Here is a 19,375-nt window from a genome sequence, read left to right as displayed (position 1 = left end):
TACAAATTTTGAAAGCCCAGTGTATATAAAAATAAGGGGGTTTTTCAGCTTCTCATAAAGGTGATGGGTAGCTTCAATTTCTAGTTGTTGCTTTCATGTTGTTGAGGTTTCTTTGATGCAAATATCACTGACTTCTGAGATATTTCACATGGGCCTTTTCTTTTTTTTTTTTTTTCAACATACAAGTTTGTACCAACACTGTTGTCTTGTTTGGTCTGTTTTGTAAGTAGAAAAATAGACTGTGGTGGTCACCACTATGGTGGTCCTATTAAGAACTGGAGCATATGTAGATTTTCAATGTCCACAAAATTCTAATTGCTTGGCAAGTATATGGAAAAAAATGAATTTTCACATAATCAGCTTGATGCAGGCCATTATATCTGAATTCTTATGGAAGCCATCTATTGCAGAAACCCATTGTATCATACCATAAAAGGAGAGTTATTTTGCTTTAAATTGACGAGAAGTTAAACCAGAGAGATAGGTGTAGAATTTAAAAGCTTTTTAATTTATCATCTGAGACATGCTGTCAGCATTAAAATACTGTGTTGGCATGGGAGAAAGGTGAATGTTGTCCCCCTGCATGTGAAGCAGTGCAGCACTGTTCTGTTCAGTCTTTGATCTCCTCTGTAATAAAAGAGGAAGGAGACCCTGTTGGGCATGCATCTCTTGGCAGGACCAGCCTCTGATCTCCTGAAGACAGCTTTACACAACTAGTGGGATCGATCAAAGCCCGTGGAGTCAGTCCCAGGGAATGTCTGGCTAACAGCTTGTAGGATCAGACTTCACGTGTAATTGCTCAGCTGGTAAATTGTGGTTGTGTTCTAGATCTGTGAATCTAGAAAATGTCTTGTCTGCTGTGCTCTGTGAGGTCATGCCTACCCTACCAGGGCAGGTGGGAAGTGAAGAAACAGTTCAGAACAGAACACCTGCGTATCTTAAAAGTGTGATGTTAAGCATGGAGTGAGTTTCTTTTTCTCCACAGGAAGGTGAATACAACTGAATTGTTATGTTTGGTGCTTCCTGTTGACTTGATTGTTACCTTTTCTAAGTTAGTAGGTTTTACAGCGTGGCTGGAGTCCTGAAACACTGTCCCTTGCTTTGGTGAGAAACCACTAAATAAGTAGAGCTGTTTACAAATTGCACAATGTTTTTGCATCTACAAAATAAATCTTAGAACTCTCATCTTCCCTCTTGTGTCTGTCCTGTCCCTTCATGCTTCCTATTTTTCTTTTTCCCTTTTTTAGTGCAATTTTTATTACTTAGGCTCACACAGGTGGTCCTGTCAGGCTATAAAAGTAGTTGCTTGACCAATATAAAGAGACTATCTGAATAATGCTCGTTTTTACATTTAGGACTGATCTTGCTTAGAAACCCTACACAGGATTTATGCAAGAGAGCAATAAATTATATGTAACTTGTAAAACATTCTGGGCTACACATGGGATACAAGATCAGTCAGCAGCAAAAGTTTTCCCATGAGTTGTATGTTTCTAAGGTATCTGGCAAATTGGTTCATCAATCTTTCCTGTTTATCCCTTAATAATGGCGATAGTTTACTTTACATATTATTTTTTGGGGTAAAGTTTGTTGAACAGTCCTCAGGATCATGTGACCAGTGGCTGATGGAGTTCTGCTTCCAGCCCACAGCTTTTCTGGCTTGAAAGGGGAAAAAAAGTGACTTGTGGAGATATGTTAAGCATGTTAGTAATTAAAGCAACTGTTCAAAGTGAATGCATGGGACACATTTATAATATGTATATTCTGTGGCCCGTGAGTTTAAAATTTGATATTATGTGTTTCTACTTTTTGCTGTCATGAAGTATGTATTTTTTTAGAATAGACACATTCTGAAAACTGTTCTTTATATGTGCTAAAAATAATGGGAAATTAGGAAACTCCGCTGATGGAACAGTCTTGCACTGTGGAATAGGGTGGATGAATGAAAAATCGGAAATAGTAGTTGCAGACTCTGAAAGTCCATGAAACTGGCAACAGGGGCAGATCTTGCTACTTTGTTTTATGCACAGGTTCTTGTTTTGATTGTTGGCCCATCCAGAGGCGCTGTTGCAGTTGCCTGACTCTGGTGGGCCTTGAGAGACGCAGATTAGTTTTTAAGCTAACACCCAACCAAAAATAAAGTCAAACACTCCAAAGTGTGTGTTTTTCAATTGGCCAGAAAAACAAAACAAAACAAAACAAGCTATTATCTATTTTTAGTTTGTTACTATGAATACAACTTGGGTTTTTTGGCAAAAATGTAATAACAGAAGGACTGGATTTTTTTTCCTTTGAGGATATGTGTTTATATACATGTTTATATATATATATATATATATATTAAAAGCATATGAAATATGCATTTGAGCATATGTGTATGAAATATTTTTATGTGGAATGCTGTAACAGCAAAACTCGGTGTTTAGATGATGATTTTGAAGGAAAACCTTTGAATTTGTCTAGAATCAAACTTAGTTTTTACAAATAATTGTGGCAAAGTGAAAGGTTATGTACAAGGTGCTACAAATTTTGGGATGCCTATATTTATGCATATGGTTGACTCTTTGGTTCTATATGTATGTAAATGCAAAACTAGCAAGCCTTTTGAAATTAAATATTGTGAACCATTCCATTCCAGATTGGTTACAAAATACTAATCTCTATCCCTGTAAAAGCAGGAATTTACTGAAGGAACATGGGCAAATCTTTAGCTCTAGAAATCTGAGCAGTGTCCATGTAATATTGTGCATGCTATTTAAATAATCCACGAATTAGTCACACATTTATCATCTTAACATTGTGCTATTCAAAACTTTGCACTGGACAGCAAATATTGAATCCCATAAACATTTTCCCTAAAAGCTAATATATGAGAAGGCTTACTGAGGCTTTTATTTAAGGGAAAAAAGGACACCAAACCCACAAAATCCAGCAGAATAGTGAAAGGTTTGTTAAGAATATTTTGAACTGGTTTTAAATTTTTATATGTCAGTATTAATCGCAGCTTTCACTGAAGTGCCATTGTTGCATTATGTACTCCATTACTTAGGATTTAGATCCCCTACTGATATGATGTGGAAAACACAGAGATGGCTCTTTCCCAGGAAATAAAAGGGTAGGGTTTTGTTTTTTTTCTTTGTCCTCTACTGTGCTTGGGTGAGATTGCTACAGTCACAAAGCAGCATTTCCAGCATTTACCTGGATGAATCCTGTAGCTCTGTGGCTGTGTCTGACCTGACACAAGCAGTCTCATGAGCTACAGGAAGCAAAAAAGGAGTTACAGGTCTGCCAGGTATTATATGTAAAGCTGATTTTCTTGCCAATAGCTGCAATGATCAGTTCTTCCACTCTGTGTAGTGACTGCAGCTGCATTACCTGTGGGTTCTGTGACGATGCTTTAACTACACAAAAATCATCCTAATGACCTCAGAATACCTGCTTCATTGTCAGATAATCATCCCAGTGGACTTGTTAATTTTCAGGCTCTATTAGATGCCCTGAGAAGTATCAGTCCCCTAATTAGTGTCTGTGACATAAAATCTGCAAAGTACTACAGGTACAATCATGGGTATTCATCTTTTTTGAGGTGGTGCTTTTGTAGCTGCTCTAGCTCCTCAGCAGCCCTTTCTGAAGACTTCCCATGACAAGGGCCAGAAGCAGTGTCTGGGACACCTGGCTTAGCCTTGCTGTCTCAGTAACTTGCAGTGAACAAACAACATCCTTGTCACCTTTGCAGAATAAAACGTGGCCTGAGCATCCTGCTTTAAAGCTTCTTTTTTTTTGGCCATATTAGAGTTAAACCTGGTGACAGAGTTTCAGGCTTGTTGCAAGGACATGGTGGCAGTGCTTTGTTTTTCTTTACTATTTTTTTATAATGATTTTGCTTTCTCCTGAAATTAATAAATGTGATCATTTCAGTGCCACTTACTGTAGCAGTGCCTATACTATATCTCTTAATAATGATAAATAGATCTGGAATCTCTATACTTGAGCATTGTATTGATGACAAACTTCTTACTATTGAAACATATACTTCTCTTGATTTTAGCCTGCATTTCATATATTAGTTCACATGTTCATGTGAAATTGGAGGTAATTCTTTTACTGGAAAATGTAGTAGCACATGAATGTGTTGGTCTGACAAACTGCTTCACTGGATGTGAAGCGTTTTCTTTCCTACCTTACACCTATAGAACACCCATTTCTTTGGTTAGTTGTGGGGTTTTTGTTTGGGTTTTTTCTTAAGCTACAACTAACTTCAGACTAGTAGTTAAAGAAACAAAAAATACATAAATAAATCCCTGTCAGCTGTGTACAATGGTTGTCATAGAAAATACACCTTGGTGCCTGCTGAAGTCACTGGGACTCTTCTCCTTGGCCCCAGTGAAGCAGTGATCTTCATTATACTTCTTTGGGCCTCAGAACATTGCTCTGACCAAGGAGTCCCTGCTTGTGTACGCCTTAGGAAACAGAGACAAAGAATATGTTTCCTGAAGACATTTTCCCCTTAAAAATCTTAACGGGTCTTTTTTTGTTAAACAAAGCTGAAAGGATAAAGTTGGCACTTAATCTGTGCATGTACTGGGTAGCCTTAGATAGGTGGTGGTGCTCAGCTCCCTTGTTCAGTGTGTTGGAGGTGACTTCTTTGACCCCAGTAACCAGCTGTTTGCACAGCAGAGACCCACCACGCATGTCTTAGTACCAGGCCCCCCGTGGAGATGCAGTTGTTGAGTGCTCTCAAGTAATGGATTTAATCTCTGCATAAATCTGGAGTTCTGTAGATAAACATTTCAGCTGAGCTCCAGCTCTGTGCTCTGCTCCTGCAAACAGAGGATTCCCTCACTCTGCTTCAGCGAGGTGTGTCCAAGGTGCTCCTCATTAGCCTGGTCACAGGTTCAGTGTTAAGCTGCAAAAAATGTGTTCTGTTTCTTCATAACACTGTATTTTCACCCATCCTTGCTCGTTACTCTTTTCCAACAGCCAATAGCACAGGATTTAGAGGATATCTTTGTCTCTACCCCTTCACCCCATAAATTAATTTTCTCAAGTAATATATTGGGCAGTGTTGGTGTACACTAGAATAATCACTTGGAGAATTTCTGAGGTTGCTTACCAGAGGTTTGGTTCTGAATCACAAAGTGCTTAAAATGATTTAGGCTGAATTCACAGAAATTTGTCTGGATCAAAATGTGTTAGCAAGTGGTGCTGTGGTGGTTGAGTTTGGTCCCTATGGCTTCCTGTATGGAAGGATATAGACAGATAGGGAATATGTGAGAAACTGATATGGAAAGGAATGTAAGAACTAATCAGGGAGCATGAGAAAAGAGATTTCAGTTCCTTTACTGTGGAGGAATGGCAAAATGAAAGAAATAGGAGATAAGGAAGTACAGATGCAGAAGATGATAAATACACCTTCTTGGGAAAGGCAAAATACTGGATAAACTAGGATGACTAGGATAAAATTGCAATTGATTGAAATAATTCAGTGTTATTTAACTTAACCTGGGGTTACATCAAAACATTTAATCTGCAAAAAGCAGATATGTTGCTATACTGCAAAGCAGCCCATTTTCAGGGCTCATTTTGAGAAGATGAAATAGACTGCTGTCCTAAAAACTCATTTTAGACATTGTTTAATGTTTCAATGTCTTCATATTACAAATACAATTAAGCCTGCATTTTCTCTTCTGTTTAGACCTTTTTTCAGAAATGAAATACCAATTAAGAACTATGACTGATTTGACATGTACATCAGTTACCTCATTAATATTACATTTGATATTTTTAAACAACGTTATTTAGTCTGTGTTGTAGGACATACAGAGGTTTTCTGTATAGCACAGATTTCTAAAGCAGAATACAGTTTATAATTTCCTCAGAATGTCAAGTACAAACCAGTTATTCTCAGTAGTAAGAAAATGTGGCTTTTTGGCACTGCAACGTGTCTGTTAAAGTTTCCCTAATGCAGACCACGTGCTATTCTGATGTTTCTGTATCTTTCCTAGATATACTTGGTGTGAGGGGGAAATGTGCTTGTGTAGTTTGCATTGTGTGACATTGCAAATTTAAGCTTCTTTCTTTTCATGGCTGCTGTCTGAGGCACAGCTGTTTTTTGAAAACATTTGGATTGATCTGCATTTTTTTGGTCATCTCCAGGAATATGGGATACTGGGAAATACACCTGAAGTAGCAGTGATATTTCTTATGAGGTTAGCTGCTCTTTTCCAGTGCTCGCATTATTTTAACAAATTTTTTTTCTTTTGGAAACCCTGTGAATATGACTTCACTGTGAGGGGGTTGTGCGATTCAGCATTTGTTTACTTGGTTAATAATTATTTTTCTTTCTATGGGTTAGGCCCACAGTTTAGAGATTACAAAAGTAACAACAGTAGGACAGTTGATAATGAAGTAGTAGTTGACTGCAGTTGAAATAAGAATGTGGAGACTTGAGCAAATTTCTGAGGTATTAAAGCTTGTATCTTCCATGTCCCAATCTTGGATTATGGCAAATTGTTACCTCAGAGTTACATTCATGTATGTTTTTAGTCTTGAAAGATTCCAATATTCATCTAATGTAAATTAATCATCTAGTTTGCTGGGGCAAAACTAGGGCAGAACTTTTTGCTGAAGCATTTATATGCAAAAGAAGGATTTGGGAGATATTACAAACATACATACATATGTATGTATGTACGTGTACACACACATAAATATATATATATTTGGAGGTATATTTATACATAAAATCTTCCTTAAGGAAAGTTTTTTTTCCCACAGGACGACTTTTCTTTCAAAGCAGTAATTACTGTTAGGAGCGTCATATTGTTGGTATATGTCAATACAATTTGTATAACAAGAAATTCTGTGTAGGCTTCTTATGTGTAAGAAGCAATCACAGCATCATATAGGTTGGAAAAATACCTCTAAGGGTAAGTCCCAGCCTTGACTGGTCACCACCTTGTCAACTAGCACTAAGTGTCATATCCAGTTTTAAACACAGAGTTTTAAAACTGTGAGCGTTGAAGTATTGCTCAGCCCTAAAGCCATGCTCTGTGCATTTTTGCTTTATTTTGCAGTGGGTCTATAATGGAAGGATAAGTCAAACATCCCCATAATTCACACTCCTTAAAAGTTTCAATTAGTTTTAGATAGTGGATTGGAAGAGAGAAAAAAATAGGGCAAAAGAGAAAAAAATATATTTTTTTCTTGTGTGTATTGCAGATTCTTGAGTTATAAATATGCAGGGTCCACATAAATTCTCAGAGCCTCTACCTTAAATTTAAGCTTTTTTGAGGCTTACTCATGATGACTTTTAGGATGGATCCTTAACTCTCATTGTGGTATAGAGCAGTTGAAAAATTATTTTTAGTCAGGCAGCACCTCACCATCTCTGTGACTGGATGTTCTGTGTCTCTGTGTTGAGTATTCTACCATTGTAAGTTTTAGTGGTTAAAAAGTAGCTTATTTTTATAGAAGTAAGGAATTTGATGCCTCAGCTTGTTATTTTTAAGTTGCTTGATCTTTTTGGTAAATCAATCCAAATCTATCTTTAAAGGTACAAGATTTTTTTTGGTTTATTTTTGGTTTTTTGATCTCTGAAATTCCTTTAGCAGGCCAGAGGGAGATGAAAAGTATGAAGGAGGTGAATAGACACATAATGAAATAGAGTAGATGATTGCTGCTGAGTTTACTACATGCAATATCAAATTAGGAGGCAATTCAAGTTCAGAAGTGCTGACTTCACCTAGATCTGAGAAGGGTAAGGCTGAAGCACAGTATTAAGATTGCATTATGGTTTCCTGGTATTGTTATCAGAAAAAGAGGTGGAAAATGTGTGCTGCAAACTATGAAGACCACAAAAGCAATACTTACAGTAGAATCAAAGGTGAAGAATTTCTCTGAATATTTTTTCATAGACAGATAAAGAAAAATGAGTACCTGACAGCCAAGAACCAAGAAATAAATATAGCAGATGAAGAGATTACTTTGATAGCAGTGGAGCACAGAAATGTAATCCAAGGAAGAACTAGTGCAAACAGTGGTGTCAGAGAGGACTGTGAAGCCAAGTGGTAGCAAAGAAAGACTTTTTCAACTTGCAGAGATGCTGGGCAATTGCAACTTCCCTCGTCTAAAGTATGGGACTCCAGTGAGATTGGTTTTGGAGCTAGATGCTGTTATGACTTGGATAAAGCTCAAAGGAAAGTTGCAGAGTTATTTATAGCACATTATGAGCTGAATATGTGTATTTTAGCTAACCAATACCTAAGGCAAATGTAATAAACCTTAAAACAATTGAAATTGCTTCAGTTCTGGGGAAAAAGGAAATTTATTTAGCTGAGTGTGAGAAGAAATGGTAGCTAGACAGAGAGGAAGAAAGAAAAAAATGAGACATTTTTATGAGGAATAAAATGCAGATTGAAAAAATACATGAAATTATGTGGTAGTTTTCCGAGTGAAGTGGAAAATCTATTTACTGGAGAAATTTGCAACCACACATGCTTTTCTTCTCCTACTTTTTCTTCTTTTTTCCATTTTGCCTGAAATGAAATAGGAGGGCAGCTCTTGTTCTGCCATCTGAACTTGCAGAGCAACAAGTTCAGTTGTCTTTATGTCAAAATATAATGATGTATTAATACTTGGCACTTCACCTTCTAAGTCTGCAGAATAATCCACAGCTATTTAAAAAGGCCTAGAGAACTTGAGACCTCTTAAACAAATGCAGTTCATGTTGTCAGTGTACAGCTAGAAAAAAGTGACAAATTGTCCTGCTCGTTCACTGAATGCACCTGGGGAGGGCTGAGGTTGTCAAGTGATGGTGGAAGATGCAGGCTCCACTTCACTCACAAGACTGCCAAATAACTGCCTGTATTTTTTCAAACTGCACAGCAGCAGCTCTGTGAAAGCTTTGAGCATCCCCATGTGCATTTGTTCCTGTAATGCTGTTTTCTCCTCCATATGTGCTGCTCAGAATTGCTCCTGAGGCAGCGAGAGGTACAACAGACAATTCTCACTTCAGGTCTCCAGTGTAAGCTTTGGTTTAACCCCTTTGATCAGCATTGCAGAGTTTGGCTGTTCAAAGTTCCTGGGGAGATGCAGTAGGAGAAGGAGAACTAAGGGAGTTGCAAACAACTCCCTTAAGAAAAGCTTACACAAACATATATTTAAAAGGGGGAAATTATCCATTTTCTCATGGTTGCCTCTTATTCTTTAAAAGTTTAGGAAGTCTTGCTCCAATAAAAGTTTTCTAAAATAATTAAAAAAATAGTAAGCTGATGGTGACAGTTGTGAATGCCAATTCTTTCAAGAGTTATTTAAAATAAGGATTGTAAAGTGATTTAACAGAGAGAATTTATTCTCATTGCAAAATTGCAAAATAAATTGCAAATTTATTCTTCCATGGCTTTATATCAGCTTTCCCTTTTTATCAACTGTTGCTTCTGGTGAAGCTGCTGATAACTATTTGAGGATCTAATAGCAGGATGGGGGTATGTCATCTGAGAGATTGGTGATTTATGTTATTCCCTTGAGATTCCCACTAACAGTTGAAATTGCCTAGCTTTCTACATTGGTGTAACATTTTGAAATGCAGAGTGGGAGATGGTTTTTATGAATGCAAACCCATACACAATCACTCTGAGTTCTTTGGGCAGCAGCATTGCAGAATCTGTTCCAAGGTGGATGTTTAAAGCATTTTCTTCCTAGAGCGAGGAAAATCTGAACTATATCACTTTTATTAAACGCAGTTCAGAATGATATTTCCATGTACAGTGTAAGCAGTACTGGAAGCTGAGCATCTGTTTAAGCATCCCTTTTAGAGTCTAGTGAAAGATGCTGTAGAATGACCAAATATTAAAAATAATATTAAAAAAAAAGCAAAATCAGCAGCAACAAGCTCAATATCTGAAGAATAAACAGCTTTCCTAATAGTAAAATCATGTCTGTTGAGGCCTTGGTCCCTAGGGAACTATGAAAGAATTGCTATTATTTTTTTGCTTTAAGCTCATGTCACTCTGAATGTTAAAACCACAGTTAGTTAGAACATGTATATGCTGTGCTGCTGCTTTTGGTATTCATCCCAGCTTCATGGTAAATCATCAAATTACAAAAGTAGTGTGAGATGTACCTGTTGTAGTGGTTGCTGCAATTTCAGTAGTCACCAGTTGATACTGCTGGGACCAGGCATGATCTGAGCAAGCTGGACATTGTCTTTTCTAGGGAAACTGGCAGCAAGGAGAATGTACTGATGTGCATCCAACCTTTCTCCACATGGCATTGAAAACCAAATGTAGGGTGTATTTGAACCGCTTATTGAATGTAATTATGCTAAAATTATGACAGCGTGTTCCCTTAGAGAAAGTGGCTGCTGACAATCCCATTTTCCAGCCTGTAAAATGATTTCAGCAATGTTTGAAATGTCACTAATATATTTATCTTGTGAAAGTTCAGCAGTAACTGAGCTGATTTACACAAACACATTTTCAAAAGTCATAGGATAAATTACTGCATGTTTAAAATCTGACTGGGATTAGCCATTTTTCCCATAGCAAAAAAAAATTATAAATACATGCATTATTGCTTGTAGAACATTATATCCAGCTATTAAAAGCATGATATTTTAAAAAAGAGTGGATTAAGTAATATAGGGAGCCAAAAAAGCTCGGGTAGGTAGGTAAGAATTAGAATTTAATTACCTGAAGTATAAGATGATTCTCTTACTGTCTGCTAAGTAAGCTGAAGATTTCAGTAAAGCGATTTATGTCAGTATCCTAATGGAGATCCTTTCTAGGAAACTTCATTGCAACTATAATAGCAACCATCAATATATTGATATTCGGATTATTTCTTCTTTCTTTTTTGTTTTCTTTTTTCTTTTCAGGAATAGTTGAGTTCCTGGTAATTTGGAATATTGGAATATATTCTCTTGTGTTTATTATTTCAGCACCCAAATATGCAGAGGGAATTACAATACTTTCCTCTTTTGAGCAATGCTGCCATTAAATGCCTCTCCAAGAACATAAGACAGGAGTTTCTTGGATGCTATCATGTAACATTATTAAGTAGCAAAACACATATGTTTGATTAATTTAGCTGTGTGCTTTTTAGTCTCATGAGCTGTTAACTGGTGGAGAACATTTTGGCCTTTAAAGTTGTGTTTAGTTTATTGCTTATGCTTCATATTCAAGCAAAAACTTGGATTCAAATCCATCTACAAATAAATGGTTTTCTATTTTTGAAGTGTGAAGTTTTCTAAACAAGCTGGTTAATAACGAATGCCAGGATAATTTTGACTTGAACTAGGAGAGTTTGGTGACTATTTGACATAGTAGTCATCAAAAGTATCCCAAAGGTTTGCAGTCCAAAAGAATTTTTAATACTTATACCAGATGTTCAGATTCTGATAATACTAATTATAATTATTAAGATGTTGGCGGGGGGAAATTTTGTGAAATAATTGTTTGAAACATGTGTGTAACCCATACTGTTTAATATTCATGACATAGTTTATTGTGTTTTATACCAGCTTCAGGTGGGTTTATTCACTGCAGTTTTTCCTGGTTGTACATTGGATCTGCTCACTGTCCTGTTCTGAATTGCTTTGAGGCTTAAGAATCTTCTCAGGCTTGTTTGAAGATAGTCCTTTCAACAGCCTTTTGGAAATACATCCACAATCTCAAAAAGGAAGGGATTAGACATCATTAAGGGTTCAGTGGACCATTCAAATTTAATTTGAACGATTTCAGGTTATCCTACCTTTTATCAGTAAAATGCTCAGATACGCTAAGACTGACTTGTGAGAAATATGACTTCTAATTGCAAAGCAGGAGTTATTGAAGTAAATGTTAAAGTGATACCTGCCTCCCTAAAACTTCAAAGAACAACCTTTGTCCTCCTCTCAGGCTTTAATAACTATAAATCAATCTGTCTTTCCAATATTTTTCTCACAACTTCTCACGATGTTTAATTATAATGCAATTTAGTTAAGGAAATTTACCTTGCTTCTTACCTTTTCCATTTAGAAGTGTGTTATGGTTGTGTGCGGTTTGGGCGAAACCTGGGATATTGTGAATGGCTCCTTCTATTTTAGAATATGTAGAATTAAAAAAAAATATTTTGAAAAATAAAGGTAAGACTTTTAAATAAAAAAAATGTAAGGAAAATTTTTACTCTCTCTTAATATATTTGTGATTCTAATTCTTGACAACTTTTTCTTTTAATACAAATTAGTAATACGCCTTTCTCTTGGAAAATTGCATATTTTGAAGAGCATTTAATAAAATGTAGATGAAAGCAGATTGATAAACAATGTGACTGATAACAAAATGATTCTGGGCTATAAGCAGATCAAGAAGACAGTGTGGAAACAAGCAGTTTAAAAGGCAGTGAATTGGGAATTTGTGATGGCGCATAGTTCAAAATGGATACTCTAAATCTTCTGCTGAGACTGTGTTTCTGTTCTTTGATTTGTCTGTAACAACCATGTTTCAAGTGCCCTGCCTGACTCATGCAGTCAGTCTTTTTGAAGCATATTTGTTCATACCTAAATGTTTTGCAGACATGCTCTTTATTTCTTATTTTGGAAAGCTCTGTTATCTAATTTTTTTTTTTTATTTTTGTAATATGTTGTCTGCTATGTGGTGAGTGTTACAGTGGCAATTAGGCCATGGTTCTTAACAGTTGTATATCACAAATTGTGCTGATAGGGCGTAAGCTCAGTGTTTTAGCATATACCCACTAACAAATGCTTCTGAGAAATTCTGCCTTTCGGGTAGGTTGCAAATCATCTGAAGTAAGATGCAGGGATTGCTACTAACTGCTTTTTTGGGGACAATTTCTTTTGTTTTCCTTAGGTTCCACCCATATTTTGCTCAATCTGAGGATAAAGGGTGTGGGGATGGAAACACAGTGTGTGCCATTCAATATTTTCTGAATTATATGTGTCTATGTGGTGGGTAGAACAAATTGCACTTCTTGAGAATTCCTTTTGCAGGGATTCTCTCAGGAATTTACAGATAATTGGGGATGACAAGTAAAATTGCAGATAAGAGTTCTAGTGACTTGGCTTCCTATGGCTTGTCTTAGAGCTGATGAGGACGTTTTTTCTGCAGAATGGTGCCTTGCAGACAGAGGAGACAGAGCTTTCTAAAACTGTGTTACTGACTTAGCTGGAGGATGTGAGAGTTGTGGGTTCTGGCTAAAGGCAGTGGACATGACTGGAATGCCCTTGAGACCAGAATTATGATCCCCAGCTCTGGCCTTCCTTGTTAAATTTAGACAGCAGCTTAGATTTGTCCTCTAATTAGAAGTATCTGAGATGGACAAGCTTGCTGCTCAAAGAGAGTGTGGTGATGTGGTCATTGCTACCTTGGAAAGGAGGACTTCAGTAGTTTAGGCTAAGTTTAGGCTCTTTGTGGTCAGTGTGACCATTTGATGCATTTGAAAATGACATGGCAGTCCTCACTGGATGTAAGGAAGATGTTTATATTAAATAGCATCTGATGCATGTAAACCAAATCTGAGCTTGCTGCTTCTTATAACTGTTTAAATTAGAAAGTAAAATAATAGATTAACATCCAAAATAACATTTTGCTCTGGTTTCTTCTGGTGACTTCTTGGGGAATGTGGACATAATGTCCTTTGAGGCAAAATCTCCTTTTAAGGAGAAAATTAAAACTGAGAAAGCGTAACTCTCCATGCATGTTGGCACAGTTAGGTGTAGTTGGATGGCAGAAAAGTTTTGGGGGACTTAGTTTTGTTCCAAAGTGATGTGAATCTATGGTGCACTTCAGTAGACTTACAGGGGCTTTTTTTCTGCCCTGTACAGCTTTATCCAGGATTTTTCTGCATGGGCTAGATTGCCTTTTTGAGAAGCTGATACCGGGCTCTGTATGCTTAACTACAGAGCAGACGTGGTCTGTCCTTTATAAAAGGAGCTCCTGTATTTCTGAGAATACTTTGAACCCAGGCTCAAATATTGTTTGCACAGGAGACCACTGCCCCTATTAGTCAAACACTTGTTGAAAGAGAAGAGTTAAGATTGTTTGTTGTCCCCCTTCCCCCATTTGGAGGAGAAATGAAATACTCTTATCTTCAAAGCTTGAAATAGATTTGAGGCAAACTCTCTGAAGGGCTGCATTTCCATCTGCACTCTTCTTCAACACCTGCATTCCTCACACTGCTATCAATGCTTGCTGCTGCTGTAGTAAAACTGCAGAGGTTGCAAGCTTGTGGGATTTATTTTTAATAGGTTTTGAATCAAATAATTTATTTTAAACAACTCTCGGTTAAAAATACTATAAATATTGATTTGGGGACATCTGCCTAAAATTAATAGGCTATAAATAAAGTGGTTCTTTAAACAGATGTTTCTTAGCCTGCAATTTCTCTAGTTTGTTTTCAGGCCCTTTTCATATATGGCAGCTAAATGTCAGTGAAGAAAGCCAGTCATGTGTATTGCATTTTATTTGTAAATTGTATCTCAATATCTTGTCAACACTGAATGTGATTTTGCGGTTAAGTAACGTGTTTTTTTTCACCATAGGCAGCAAAAATATGTACTTAGTTATCTTCATCAAGCTGGAAAGGAAAAGGCACAATGTCTGGCCTGCCTGGGTAAAAATAGGGCCAAACAGTTATTTCTTTACTGTTCCTGGTCTCCTTTCTCACCCAAGAAAAAAACCTAGTTCCTTGACCTTCTAAATATTGTATTCTATATAGAATTTAGCATTAATTGGATGCTTTCTTTGGCATGCGAGGCAGCCTTAAATGCATGGTACCTTATTTCTTCCTGAAAGGGAGAAGTCTGGAAGAAGTGGTTCCAACTCTCACATTTTACCATGGTTTCTTACTATTAGGAGTATTCATCAAAGTATGAGAGATGAGCTCTCCTCAGCTATTAAAGCATGCAATGTTCATGTTAGAAAGCTTATATTGAAAGACATTTCTTTCAAAATACTCTTTTGGAGTGTTGAAGAATATCTGGTTATACATGTTGGGTAGGCTAAGCTGCAGAGAATCACAAATTCTTTGTTTTATTGATAGCAGCATAGTAATTTCTTGTGGTTTAAATATTTAAGTTACTTTATTGCATTTATTGTTCATTTCCCATTGGAGCAGGGCATCCAGCTCTGGAGTCCTCAGCACAGGAAGGAAATGGCTCTGTCAGAGTGAGCCCAAAGGATCACCAAGATGATCAGAGGACTGGAGCACCTCTCCTCTGTGGAGACATAGAGAGCTGGGGCTGTCCAGCCTGGAGAAGAGGAGGCTCCAGGGTGACCTTTTGCAGCCTTTCAGTGCCTGAAGGGAGCCTACAGGAAAGCTGGAGACGGACTTTTCACAAGGGTGTGTGGTGATAGGGCAGGGGGGAATGGCTTTAAACTGAGAGTAGGTTTAGATTAGATATAAGGAAGAAATTCTTGGCTGTGAGTGTTGAGGTTCCTCAGAGTAGCTGTGGCTGCCCCATCCCTGTCAGTGTTCAAGGCCAGGCTGGATGGGGCTCTGAACCCACCTGGTCTAGTTCAAGGTGTCTCTGCCCATGGCAGAGGGGTTGGAACTGGGTGATTTTGGAGGTCCTTTCTAATTCAAACTTATCTATGATTCTATAGTTGTTTTTTAAAAAAATAATGCACAGTTTGGGCAAACAAGATATTTTGGTAATTCTCGACTAGACTGATGTTTGTGGAGGAAATGCAACATGGTTAAATTCCTTTGTCTAATAGTGATGCACTTTAGAAGACTGTTTATTAACCCAGTTATTTTAATTTTTCTGAATCTTCCCATGTTATTGTGCCAAATTTTACTGAATAAGGACAAGATACTCTTTAAATACAATTTGATCTAAAATAATTAACAGTGTAAAAATCAATGCCATTCTTATCCATTTCATTAGTCTGTCACACAGGATAATTTTTTTTATTATGGAAATATGAAATATTGGAAGAAATCAAAATAAAAATCTACAAATGCATGCGTAACTTTTTTTTTTTTTTTAACAAGAGCATAGCATGTTCAGAGATTTCTGTATGCCCTGTCTGAGAAGTGGCTAAAGGTAAACAGATCAGTAAATATCAAAGAGAATAAACATAAACTATGCATGAATTCTTTCCCAGGCTGTAGCTCATGAACCAGAAGCAGTTTATGTGCATAGTGAACTCTATTCTGTTAACATGTCCAGCCTTCTGTCTACTTCATTCTGTGTGTATTTTCAGCACCCACAGGACTCTGTGGTAAAGATGTTTACAGGTCATCCATGCATTTTTGTAAGGAACTACATTCTTTGGGTTTTTGAGCCTACTATACCAGCAGCTGCTCAGTGATTGGACCTCTCCTCACTCACCTTTTTCTGTGAACCTTGTGCTATGACAGAAGCCTGTCCATTTTACATGCCAGTCTTATTCTAAGGAAATGGAAATTCTTGAAGGACACAAACCTTGCCATACTCTTAGCTGCCAATTTGGTGTTCCTGTGGTGTTTGCCTCGCCCAGCTCTGCAAAATTTGTGTCACTGCTAGCTTACAAGTGACTGAGCTACTGTGGCCCTTCAGAGGAAAAAAAAAAACCATTCTTTGCATTTGTGTTGTTGTTTTGCTGGTTTTTTTTTTCTGTATATATATGGTTTTTTTCCTTCAGTCTTATTTATCAATCTGGTTGCACATGAAGTATAAGTGAATCCTTTTTGAGCCTCGTTGGGAAGGAATGTGATGCTAGTGAAAATATATGTTAATATAAAAAATCTGACTGTGGAATAGCAAATGGTAATGCTGTAAAGGGTGAGTGCTGGAGTAAATGTCCTTGAAACTCCATCTTTACCTTGAATGAGAATGGCTGAAGCACTGTAGCAGTGATTTTGCAAATTCTTTTGTTTGCCATACATATGCATTAAAAGTGGAGAATATTAATTTTTTTGTAGACTACTGTAGGGATGTGTTGGTTCATTTCTTCAGTCATTCATGGCATAAAATTTGGTGGAAATGGTTTTGGGTTTTTTTGCTGTTCTGATGCCAGGAGTTTTGGAGAAGTATGCTCAAAGGAAGAATCATTAACCTCCTTTGACCATCCCACTGAAGGCCAGCTTGAAGAGCTCTATAGTTTGTAGTGCTAGCACTTCCATCACTTTTCTCAGCCTTTTAACTAATAGAGTATGAATGCACTGAATGTCTGTGGGACAACAGATGCCTTCCTGCTACAGTCCTTTAAAGTTACCTCACTTTTCCTTTTTTATGACCATTTTAATTTCAAGGAAGCAGAAATTTAACAAAGGCTTATTGAACAGAATTAAAGCCTTCGTGTGTTTAATGAAGCATAATTTACTATTGCTGCCTCCCTAGGCCAGCTTGTTTTGTCTGCTCTTTGGTGTTCTACCCTGTAAAGAAATCTAATACTTTGCAGTTGCTTGTTGTTCACTTCATTTAAATTTGGCTATAAATTACCCTTGGCTCTATTACAAAGCTTTCAGAAGATAATCAGAAGAAAACAAGAGTCAGGAAGAAATAATAGCAGTTTGTTTTTATTCTATAAATCTGCTTTACTGCCAGCTAGCTGGGCACAGTGTAGGAAAAGAGACAAGTCCAAGGAGTGATAGAATTTCTGGTTGGGATTGCACAGGATTTAATTTAATATGGCAAATCTCAAGGACTTCCCAAGCCACCATCAATATAAAATCCTCAGAATTAGCAAAGAGAGTCTTTGTTACTCAATATTATTATAGCCATTTTCATCTTTCTCCAGTCCAGTTTTATGTATTTTCAGTGCCTTTGATGAGTCTCGTGATCACTCATTTATTGATATTTCCTAACATTGCCTAGAGAGTCATAAAGTTTGTGGCAGTGTACAATTACTTTACAAATTATCATGTTGTGACAATTTATGGCAGTAAATATTTATGGTGGTAGGTGTAAAATTAGATACCTTATCAGTGATTGGAGGGAACAAGATAAATGGAATGAGAGAGAGACGGTAAGTTCAAGACGCTAATTGAACAGTTGAGTTTTGTAGATTTTTCACTTAGAATCTACTAAATTGTACAGACACTTGGGTCATTGCTGGAGGCCATATGAAATATGTTATTATCTGCCCTGTAATGTCACTTTCCAAATTTTCAACAAAAATTGGAGCATAGAATGTTGACAGCTTATGCAAATTAAGATTCCCCCTGTGTCATTTTAGCTCAAGCAGTGGCATGCCTAATGAGGAAAGAGAGAAATGGAGCTATTCTGTCTCCTCTTATATGCTTTTGGATGCAGAGAAATGATCCATTTTTGTACTCAGGCCCAGTTAAATGCAAAAGCCATGTGTTGAGTGAGTACAAAAATACAATAGCTTAAAAGCAAAGAAAAAGATCATTAGATCACATTACATGTTAAAAATAAAATCAGTCACATATTTGTTCTTTTGGGTGGAGTTGGACCAGTGGTAGGTAAGTCCAAGTGAGGGAAATTTATCTCTTCTGAAGTCTTACTGTATCCCCATTTAGGGAATATTTTAATATTTTTGTGTAGGTACAAGTCTTTTGACTGGTAATTGGTGGAACCAATTTTTTTCATTTGTTCTTTTGTTTCACCAAAATATTGCTAAAGCACATTGATTTATGAATTCCATACAATGTGGATCTTCTCTTTGTCCTTGCTGTAAATGTTTCATGAATGTGCCTTTTTCATTTTTAAGCAACATGCTGTAGGACATTGCTGGTGCAAGGAATGCTTATTTCTTGCAACTTGCGGTAAATCTATAGTTTTCAGAGAAAGGATTGTATATTTTTTGCACATTTTCAAGGTAACATTGATACTGATGAGTGTGTTGGTTGACAGAACTGGTCATAATTCTGAATCACAGAATATTGGTTAATTAAAAATTTTGTGAGTTTTAATCATGATGCTTCTGTTCACTTTTATATTTAATGTGCATAGCAAAGCCTGTGTGTGAAATTCCAGGAATATATTCTAGAGATTTTAAAGGAGACATTCCATGGGAAACATTTCCTTACTCTTCTTTTACTTCTCTGTGTTTAAGTTTTTCGCTACCTATTTCAGTTTCTGAAGCAGATTTGCAAGCTGTTGCTTTTTCAATAACGATTCTTTTGTCTGTTTCTTTACTATTACAGGGAATTTTACTTATTGACTTGCAGGACATTCCTGCATGTTACTGCATGAAATATCATCTTAAATGGGAAGAACTGTGTTGTATTTGCAGTTTTAGAAGTTTTCTTTCTATTACGTCTCTTTCTACCTTTTTTTAATATTTGATCCTATTCTAAAACCTGTTTGTGCATAATTAAGTACATCAACAATTAAGCAAAATGCTATTAATGCAGGAAAAGTCATTCCATTGTCTTTAATGCAGCATAACCATATATATATGTATGTGTATATATATGTATATAT

At 36.7% G+C, this 19,375-nt stretch overlaps 1 protein-coding gene across 1 annotated transcript in view; it reads left to right on the top strand.

The window, feature by feature from the left end:
* Nucleotides 1-19,375, top strand: part of PDGFC (platelet derived growth factor C) — a 122,315-nt gene that overhangs the window by 25,699 nt on the left and 77,241 nt on the right. The window lies entirely within an intron of this gene.

Source organism: Ammospiza nelsoni, chromosome 4, assembly GCF_027579445.1.
Source record: "Ammospiza nelsoni isolate bAmmNel1 chromosome 4, bAmmNel1.pri, whole genome shotgun sequence".
Taxonomy (NCBI): domain Eukaryota; kingdom Metazoa; phylum Chordata; class Aves; order Passeriformes; family Passerellidae; genus Ammospiza; species Ammospiza nelsoni.
Note: the sequence above shows the minus strand (reverse complement) of the source record. Positions and strands in the feature narration are given on the sequence as shown.